Below are 10,850 nucleotides of genomic sequence, written 5' to 3' on the forward strand. Positions count from 1 at the left end.
ATGACTTAAACTGTACACTACAGGATGTGGCACTCACTGGAAAGACAGAGGATACAGAGAATAAGGACATCTTCACATCACTTGGCACTACTAAGACAATCAATGAGGCCACATCTTGGCCAGGACTGGTTAACTGACTACTTCTTGCTCTCTTCCCGGAGGCCGCCTGCACGTAGGCCTAAGGCGTATGTCAGCATCCCCAAGACAGACTGTGACTAGACCAGTATATCTCTTCCTCTTTGCAACATGGCTGCACTGAGTAAACCTCTTTTCTGTTTCTTACAATTACTCCTCATTCTAACTGGCACATTAGAACTTCGTGGCTGAGGCTCGCAGGCTGGGGCTGCAGCAGCCCAGCCTTTTGCCCTGAATCGTAGTGATGGATGCTATAGGCTACATTGCATCACAGGGTCTCTGCTGGCAGTAGAAGAAGCTATAGGTAGAGGAACCGAGCTGCCCCAGCCTCGGAAACAGAGAGTTGGGCGTAGGTGTTGGTTCTGCCCACCTACCATGTTGCCTGGAAACATTTTACTCAAGACCAGAATGTACTTAAGTACCCAATACTTATCACTTGCTTCTCATTTTCCTGAAGTTCTAAACACAAAAAGCATTTTCTAGATGAAATAGTCTGATTCAGCCAGCCAGGAAATTAGATTTTTATTGACCCAATCAATTTGGGATCAGCCAGCAATTTCCTGGACCTGAGCATAACTGGATTTTAAAGAGAATTTTGAACAAAAGGGCAACCATATTCAGATGTATCTAAAAATGTCATTTATGAGAAAAAAAATTAAATGGTATATACAGATTAATGGCCTTAACATTGCAGACTGGACTCTGCAGAAGCCTCTAGAACGCATTGGAATGCTGGAAAAAGCCCAATGAGACCTTTATAATTTGGGGTCTTTATTTATAGAACATTCAGTCTAAATTAATATAAGGAGATCCTGCATTTACATGTGCAACATCTGTGTTCCTGAGGACAGATTCATTCAGTCATGCTGCTGTAACTAAGAATTTTGAGATCCCATGGTGTGGGTGTGTCATGTTAAGGCTGTTGCTGGCACTGTGCTGGTGGTCGTGTCATCATCAAGTGACTGTACGGACTGTCAAAAGTGTCCACCCCCGTAAGGGCAGCTGGAAACAGACAGGAGCAAATGGTCTGATTCTTACACTTCCACTCAAAACTCGTTTTCCGGTCATTTCACCTAGCTCCATGTGGGAGCAGCTGATCTTCCTGTATGTTTCAGGCCTGGGCCAGAGACTGGAAACACAGCAGCAACGTCTAAGTCCCTGCAGATCTGAGCACTGCCTCCTCTTCAGCACCAGTGTGTGCCTGAGATTGCCTTAAGGTCAATTCACTCTGCTTTAAGGGGCTGAGGAGATGGCTCAGTTGGTAATGTGCTTGCTGGCCCAGCACTGAGGAAACAGAGACAGGAGGCCTGGGGCTCCCTGGGCTCACTGGCCAGCCACTCTAAACAGCTGAGGCCCATGCTCACTGACAGACCCCGTCCTGAAGAAAGTGGAGCTTTGGGACTGATTTGCAACATGGTTTTGTTTGTTTGTTTGTTTGTTTGTTTGTTTGTTCTCATATCTCCGTGAGGCCCGAAGGAAGAGAGAGAAAAGTGCTCTTAATGGGATCTTTGTCCTGGCCGCCAAACCATCTTTTGTCTGTTTTCCATGCCTGCCTTCTAGAGCCAGTAAAGAGACATAATTCTATTTAGGTACATAAATATTTATGGTCCCATGCTCAGAACACCATGATAATAAAATGTAAGAGCATTTCCTAAAATGCCAATGACTTAAATTTGAGGTTGGCAATTAGGACTTCGGCACACAGAGACTGTGAACGCGTAAGTACGTGAACTGATCTCAAGCAACTCATCTTTCACAGAGAATGCGCCATCCGTGCTTCGTAAACAGCAAAGGCCTTGAAAAGCAACAGAGCAACAAATAATTCCCTTGGAATGCCACTTTCTCATCGCAAGGGCCCTCCGTAACATAAGAGCTGATTAATGAATCTTGTCCCCAGGTTAGGATTCTAAATAAAATTTTCCAGATCAGGAATTTTGCTCACCATGTTGAACTTGGGATAATTTTATGAGTAAACACAGCCTTCAAGAGGTAATTGGTAATAAATGCACCAAATGCCTCGCATCATTCCCAGCCTAATTTTCAAATTTGATTTTCCAATGTAAAACTCAAGGCAAAACAATAACGAATCACCGGGCTAATTGCTCTGAAAGACGGAGGCAGCTTTCCGCCGATTTATTCTGTAATATGATTTGCTTTTATTTACCTTCTGATGCTCTCAAAACATTACAACTTGTTTATTCTTACAAAAATGCATGATAAACACCCTCAATCTGGCAACTGGAGAATCATCCATCGTTTGGCTTATTTACAAAATGGTCGCTCCTTGTCCCGCCATCAGCAAACACGCAAGTGGAACTTGTGCACTTGGGATAAAAGCGAGCTGTCTCTTCTAGAGAGGAAGTCAGTGCAGTTGAGGCAGTAGCCAGTTTTGGATGCCACACTGATCTTCAAAACCAGGGGGGGGGAGGGGTACTGCAGTGACTCAGTATGTACATTTCTTTCTTGAAACATAACCCACTCAATATTCTAATGTTATTGTGCTTAATTTTTTTTCTCTTGTCCTTAGCCTCAAACACTCCAAATTCCTGGTTTTCTTTAAAAATTAATTCAGAAAAAAAAAATCTAGGACCAACCACAAAAAACACCCAAGAGCCTATTTCTTGCTGGGCTCTGTAAATGCAAATGAGGAAAAAAAATAATGATGATTCCCTCCAAAGTCATTTAAAAATAGAAAATCCTTAATGAGCTCTGCCGGGAGGCTGCCAGTCAACGGGTTTCAGCAGTTGCTGGTTAGCGAAGCCGTGCTCAGAGGCACATGCAGTTTCAAAAGACTATACAACTACATGTCCAGAGTGTGCCTCTATACACGCAGTTATTTCCACCCATATGATGAAGAATCATCCATTAGTCAATGTCTACTGTTCTGTAAGAAAACAATGGATTTGTAATATGGGTGCTTGCAGGCCATGGGAGATCATACCTGCATTAGAGACACCAGTGGTGTATCTCAATAGGTTGTAAGCCCTTCAGAAAAGGACTGTGTTTATTCATTCTAGACCCTTGTTCATTCTGGCTCCTTCCCTAGCATCTGGAACAAAATGAGAAGGCAAAAATGGTTTCTCTTTTCATTTTTAATTACATGTACCTATTGTGGGAGCGCTTGGTAGCCGGTTATGTGCGTGTGTGAGTGTAGATGCCCACAAAGGCCAGATACTGCATCTCATGGAATTGGAGTTACAGGAAGATGCAAGTCAACCAGTGTGGGCTCTGGGAACTGAATCCAGGTCTTCTGCAGGAGCAGCAAGTGTTTTTAGCTCATGAGCCATTCTCTCCAGCCACCAAGGACAGTTTCTTGAATCAATGACGAATACCATTTTATTGTCTGTTGCCCAGTAAGTTTCACTGTAGACTCTGAAGACACCGTATAAACAACCAGTAGTGGGTTTCTTGATTTCATAGAGACTATATTCTCATTGAGATAACAGAGGCTAGACAAATATTTAAATAGAAAAAGAAAACCGTCAAATAAAAGGAAATGTCATTCAGAGAATTAAAATAGGATGGCATGACGGGGGGGGGGGGGGTCTCCTCGGGAAATTGACTCCAAGCCAGCAGCAAAAACATCACATGGAACCTGCTAGAAGGGCTCAGGGCCTCATGTCCCCCACTGCATCAGAAACCTTGGGGACAGGGCAGCAGACTACCCTCCAGCTCTCCAGGTGAGGATGGCCTGTCACAAACAGCCGGGGTAGCTCCTTTACAAAGATCTGTAAAGGGCTGGGGAGCTGAGATTACCTAGCATACCGTTATTAAAATACAAAAAATGAAAACAGGCATCAGCCCTAATGAGTCGGGGAGACAGTCCGTCCCCAGAGCTCACAGGCTAGCCAGTCTAGTAAGTTGTGAGTCTGGATCCAGTGACAGACCCCCGCCCCCCCCCCCCCCTTCTCAAAAGATAAGCTGGAGAGCACTGCAGGAGGTCACCTGCATTGCAGCGGCCTCTGACCTCCTCGTGTACGCACGTGCGTGCGGACATACACTACACTCGCACAGCACAGAGGCAGCCATGGAGTCGTCAGGAGGGAGAGTAGTCCAGGAAGAGGAACCAAGTAATGCAAGCCCTGAAACAGGAGCACAAATAAATTCTAGGAGAAGCAAAAAGGCCACAACAGCTGAAGGAGGACCACTGCACAGCAAGTCGTAGGGAAGGCCCTTTTTGGTGGAGGCCATGGTGGCAGGGGGCAGTGGCAGTGCTTCAGCTTTGACCTCATGGGGATGAGATGCCAGAAAAGAAAACACAAGATGGAAGACTTTATCACACATGTGGACACCCACCATGATACATGTACATTGTGCACATATATTATACATATAAACCATGACATATCAGTAAAATTATATATACATGTAAAATTATGATCAACAGAATCGCTACCCGAAGAAATACTTTGAGGAGATACTGTTTTCTCCTGACAAAGCACATTTTGATTTGTTACTTTGAAGCTTCTGTTTGCAGGATTATCTGGAGCTCCAACTTTCTTTTTTCTTTTTCTTTCTTTCTTTTTTTTTTTTTTAAGATTTATTTATTATCATTTATACAGTGCTCTGCCTGCATGTACACTTGCAGGCCAGAAGAGGGTATTGGGTCACATTAGAGATGGTTGTGAGCCACCACGTGGTTGCTCGGAATTGAACTCAGAACCTCCAGAAAGAGCAGTTAGTGCTCTAAACCTCTGAGCCATCTCTCCAGCCCCGGGGCTCCAACTTTCTGTGCGAGTTGAAGGGAACCTGGTTTTGAGGGAAAGGTGTTCAGTGGAAGTTATTCCTGGGTAAAATCCTTATTCCTCAGAGTTCAGGGATATTTTCCCCTTTCGTCCACCCTGTGAAGTTGTTTCTGGCACAGCAGACAATAAGAAAATCATATATGAGTAATGAGGAAGAACACATGGCCAAGTCAGGAAGAACGCAATGGAAACTCATATGGCCATCTGCTTGCTGTATGGAAAACTAGCTGCTGAGCCTGGAGAGGAGGCAGGCAGACAGACAGCACCAGCTCACCGCCATTTTGTTAAGGAAATATTCACATGTATTGGATAGGCTCAGGCCCATATTAACAGGGAACAACCCAACATACATATTTGCTGATAGCTAATCTGCCGTGGCGCTCGGCACCCTCACTTCACTGTGCGTCCTGTAATTATATTTCAGGAGACTACTATTCTTCTGAAATGCAGCATCTCTCACACCGAAGAGGGCAGGACCAGGATAATTTATGAAGCTGGAAATTCTCATTTTATTCTGATAGTTGCGTTAATGAATAATTTACATGCTAATGTTAATTGGGTGAATTAATAATTTCTCTCATGTGGCAAGACTATTACTAAAATAGTTCATCCTGAGGACGTCGGCCCATTTCTTCGCCGCTCGAGCCTGCAAATGTGTCAGAGATGGCGTCAATTTGTGCCTCTTGTCTCCTTTTGAGATCTGACATCCATTAAAAATAAATTCCAGCATACGTTTTTCTCCCGTACATTTGCATGCAAATTAGAGTTTTCTTTTAGTAGTAGGAAACTTCTCTCCTTGTATCCTAATTCACTAGCCTGTTAATAGGTTCCTGCATATTTATTTTCCAACCCACAACTCTACTCATTAAAAGTAAAACCACAAGACCGTGTTTGGTTAGAGATAATCTCAGGGGGGAAAATATGTGAAAATATCACAAATTTTTTAAAGACGATTTGCTTTATTGGAAACTTTTCAGAATTTCCTTTTCAGTATTAAACAAAAATTCTTAATTGAAAATGGAAACCTACCTATTGGCATTTAGATGAGTTCATGTATTGCCATTACCTACGTTTTGCTGAGGACCTCATTAATGTTTCATTAGTGTTTTACACTGCCTCCTACAGTCGTCCTAAAGGGGAACCCGGTGCATTAAGACTCTCCATTTACCAAGCTTTGTTTTATGACAACTGACTTCGTGGTTTCCCTAATGATGCCGATAACAATAACCATCCCTGACTCTGAGTTATTTATAAGCCAATTAGGAAGATGCAGTAATTTTTTTAAAAAGATAATGAATACTACAGGCAAGGGGAGATGTGCTGGCTGTCAAATAAACAAGGTTTCTTGGTGTCGGTTTCTGTGTGTGGCTGACTACTGAAACAAGGGGAGAGTATCCTGAAAAACAGACTCTTAAGCAGTGTCACCCCATAACTTACACCTGCTAATGATGCTGAAACAGAGCCTCTAGGTCAGCCCAGGAATACATATCTTTTTTAAATGTTGTTTTTTAAGTTTGTCCCCAACTACATTTTATTAGAAAGTAGCCATAGTGAGGTCTCAGGAACACACGCGCGCACACACGCACACACACACACGCACACACACACACACACACACGCACACACACACACACACACTACATATTGTTTCAATTCTCTTTTCCATCCTTGTATCACTTCTTATCCAGTTCTAGGCTGAGTCCTGAGGTTTGGCTCATAAACGCGGCACTTGCTTACCATGCTCAAGACCCTGGATTCAACCTCCAACATTAGAGGAATAAAGATAAATATGATCAAAAGATTAAAAGGGCATCCAGTGATGCCTGGTCCATGACCCACTGTCCTGCAGTTCAGCGGAAACAGAACCCCACTCCCACCAGAAACAGCCCAGGAGGTCTTTGCAGATACACGTGCGTTCTGAGAGAGCCCTCCTGAAAGGGAAGGCTCCTGTAGAGAGCCTCACCTTCCACCGTCACCACAAGGCTGAGTGGCTGACTAGCGCTCCAGTGACTAGAGAAGTGGGAATGTTGCAAGTCCTAGCCAAGCTCGACACACACACACACACCCCATAGCCGCTTAGTGGCCTCTTCCATAGGTGACTATGGGGTATACGCTCTGGAATGTACAAACAAAGCATCGGCCTCCACCAACGAAACGGCTGGGGATACAGTCACATTGCATCTGATATGTCTACCAGTATCTTTGAAAAATGCCTTGATTTTTTTTTTAATTCCCTTTGATCTGTTACTATAGAAACTCCACCAACTGTTATCACATTGGAACACGTGTGGAATTTGGGGGGAACTTGCATCTGTGGTTCCTGGGCCATGGCCACTCATATGTGACTCCAGAACTAATTCTCTCTCATCTCCTTTGAGGGGAGTTTCTCTTTGCCTAAACACTGGGAAATACAGAAAGGCAGACAGTACTGGAGGGAGCACCGGGGTGGTGTGACACAGCTGAGCACAGGGAGCACCGACTGTCAGCAAAGACAGACATGAACAAGCAATTTGGGTCCTTCTTTTGGCCTGGGAGCCCTGTCATTCAACTACTAACACCTGTGTTGTTTAGACATGTATTTAACGGGAGCATGTTTCTAATCCATGCCTATAACATAAAACTCAGACCACGAATAGTTCCCGTGGTCTCAAGGCTCAGAACAGCCACCAGTTACTGCTCTGTCACAGACCTGCCATGCATGCTTACCTTTCTAATTTAAATATAATATAAAGAAAGGTGAAGTTATATTTGCGATTGTGTGACTATGGGTGTGCGTGTCACTAAGTGCACGGGCACGTGTGCCCATGCATGTGAAGGTCAGGGACAGCCTTATGTCTCTCTCCTCAGATGTCCTGCTCATCTTTCTTGAGGCAGGGTCTCTCACTCACTGGCTTGGAGCTCATTGACTGGGTGAGGCTGCCTGGCCTATGACACCTCTGCCCCTGGGGACCCTCCTGTCTCCACCCCTGCCCAGTGCATACCATTATGCCCAGAATTTTTTGTGTTGATCCTGAACACTCACTTCAGGCTTTTAGGTTTGCTCAGCAAGCACTATCTGTCCTGCCATTTCCCTAGCTCAATGGATACCTTAATAACAATTTTTTTTAAACTACAATAGTTGTATTACTGTTACATGATTTCAATCTATGTATGATCAGAATGTATTAGCCAACCTCATGTTGATGAGCTGCAGGTGATTGTTAATATTTGGCTGTGTTGGCCATTTTTTAAGTCAGCTCTAGGCATTGGAGAGTTGGCTCAGTTGTTAAGACCACTGGCTGCTCTTCCAAAGGACCCAGGTTCAGTTCCAGAACCCATACGGCAGCGACGACCACCTGTAACTCCTATTCCAGGGGATCAGGCATTCGGTTTTGACCTTTGAGGGCAACAGACACACAAGTGTTGCATATACATAATACAGGCAAAAAAAGACACATAAAGTAAAATAAATCATCTATATGTATGTATGTTTTTTAAAGGTTAGCTCTATCCAGGCACAATTTACACATTATAAAATCTTAAGTTCAGCGTGTGACAGGTTTTTAAAATATAAGCCACTCAAATGTAAATTTGTGCCTGTGAAAAAATTATTTCATTAGAATAGATTTCTAAAATTGAAAAATCTGAACTAAAGTATACATGTGTCAAAGATTTTTCTTTTCTCAAAATTGCTAAAAGTTTCTATTATAAATATGGCACAAGGGACTGGAGAGATGGCTCAGTGGTTAAGAACGCAGGCTGCTCTTCCAGAGGACTGGGATTTGGCTCCCAACATAGAGGGCAGCTCACAGCCATCTGTAACTCCAGTCCCAGGGAATCTGATGCCCTCTTCTGGCCTCTATGGGTACTGAGTGGCACTGTGCACAGATACACATACAGGTGAAACAGTCATAAAAATAAAAATAAATAAATCTCTAAAATATTATGCAGGAAAAATTAATTCCTGTTTTGCTCAAAAATTAATAAATAAATACACATAAAAATGTTATTCAAGCAATTCTGAAAGGATCTATAAAAGGAATCTATAAGCCCCCACATAATCCAGCCTCTATACAGGTGTGCTACGTCCCTTGTACATAAAGTCTCACAAATACTGATAGTCACTCAGTTCAGTACGTCAAGACTTCTCAGCTCATGATCTTGTTTATTTGGAAAGGGACAACTTTGTGTGTCGGGGAAAGGTGCTATCCTGTACACTGTGGCTTTTTAACAGCGCCTGTGATCTCTAACCACTGGCAGTCAGTCTCCTAGCTCTGTTGTGATCATCAAAAATGGCCTTAAGCTCATTAACAGCAACCACCAAAGAAACAAACAAATGGCTGGCAAGATACTTAAGAATGCTTGCTGCATTTTAGGATAGTGCACAAAGTTTGATTTCCAGGACCCAAATCGGGCAACTCACAACTATCTGTAACTCCAGCTCCAGGGAATCTGATGCCCTCTTCTGGCCTCAACAGGGCCTGCATTCATGTGCACACTTCCTCTCACCCACATAAATGGAAACAAAGTAAATCTCAGAAAGAACAAGGCTGAAAAGTGACCATTTACACTAAGCAGGTACCATTGTCTCCGGGACAGTAGCCCAGTCCGTTCCTTTCTGAGCTTAACGAGAGCTGTTTCAATCTGCAGAATTTGTAAATGACTCAAAAAAAAGAAAGGAAAACGGACACTGTGACGCGTTTGGAGCAGTCTCTGTTCTGATGGGAGGTGTGAGGGAAACGATGTTTTTAGGTGAACTTCTTCCAGTGGGATAGAACAAAGGTGGCTCCCTCTTTGTTGGCCGCATGCTCTTCTGAGCTCAGAGAAATACACGTCACTTGGTGCTAGGTTTTGCCCCCTACTGCCCTTAAGTAGCAAAATAAAACAGCTACTGGCATTGTGTGGCAATCTCTAACCTATCTGATTTCATGGCAATAAATAAATAAATAATTCTGTCACCGTGGGCTCTAACTTAGCAAATAATTATAGAGGCACTGTCAGTAATCCTGAAGAGTGTGACAAGTTCCATTAGCCTGGGATCTCTGCCTCTTTAAAATCTACACAGAGTAGGAAGGTAACTATTTTTATCCACTTCATGTTCAGAAAAACGTCAAGCATAAAGCCCAGATTTGTTCTTGGACATGACAGACTACTCTGAAGTTTTAAGCTGTGCTGCACAAAACTGAACTTTCTTGATATGGACAAGGTTTAACACGGTGTTTGATCATATTAGATGAGACCGATTTGGGCCTTTGACACAGACATCTATTCCTGGTGACACCTTATCTGTCTAGGGATGATGACACAGCTGAAAAGCTTCACCAGCATGTCACAGAGCTCCCAGCATGCACTGCACAAGCAGATTTATGGGTCTAGAAGTGGTGCCAAGTCCTGGACAGCAATTCATCCTCCTGCCTGGGGTCTATGAGGACCGATCAAGACCTGCTACCCCAAAGGGCTGGGTTGTCATCATAACTCAGAACCACCAATCTTGCTCTTAGGAGCTACAGAAGGACCTTTAGGAAGAATTCTGGGTCCAATATGAAGAAGACAAATGATGGCTTCCCCCATACGTTTTGATGGATAATCACAAACCAAATTATGAACCAAAGAATAACAATCACCCTTCTGAAATGGAAATCCAATGAGCTGTGGCGGCCCATGCCTAGAATTTCAGTGCTTGCAAGGATGCACTAGAGCAAAAAAAAATTGTTTTGAGTTCAGGTCTAATCTGGGCTGCGCAGTGACTTCAGGGTCATCTTAAAGAACAGAATGAGTGTCTGTCTCAAAAGCAAACAAAACAAGCCATGTGTCAGCTCTGTGGGCACTAGAGTTTGCTAAGTCATCCTGAAAAAATGTCTTGAGTGCTGGTTTGATGGCTCAGTGGGTGAAGATGCTTGCTGCCAAGCCTAAAGGTCTGAGTTCCATCCACCTCCACACCCTAGGAGACCATAGTAGGAGGAGAGAAGACACATTAAGCCAGGACACAGA

Source organism: Acomys minous (genome assembly GCF_964271855.1).
Source record: "Acomys minous genome assembly, chromosome: 3".
Taxonomy (NCBI): Eukaryota; Metazoa; Chordata; class Mammalia; order Rodentia; family Muridae; genus Acomys; species Acomys minous.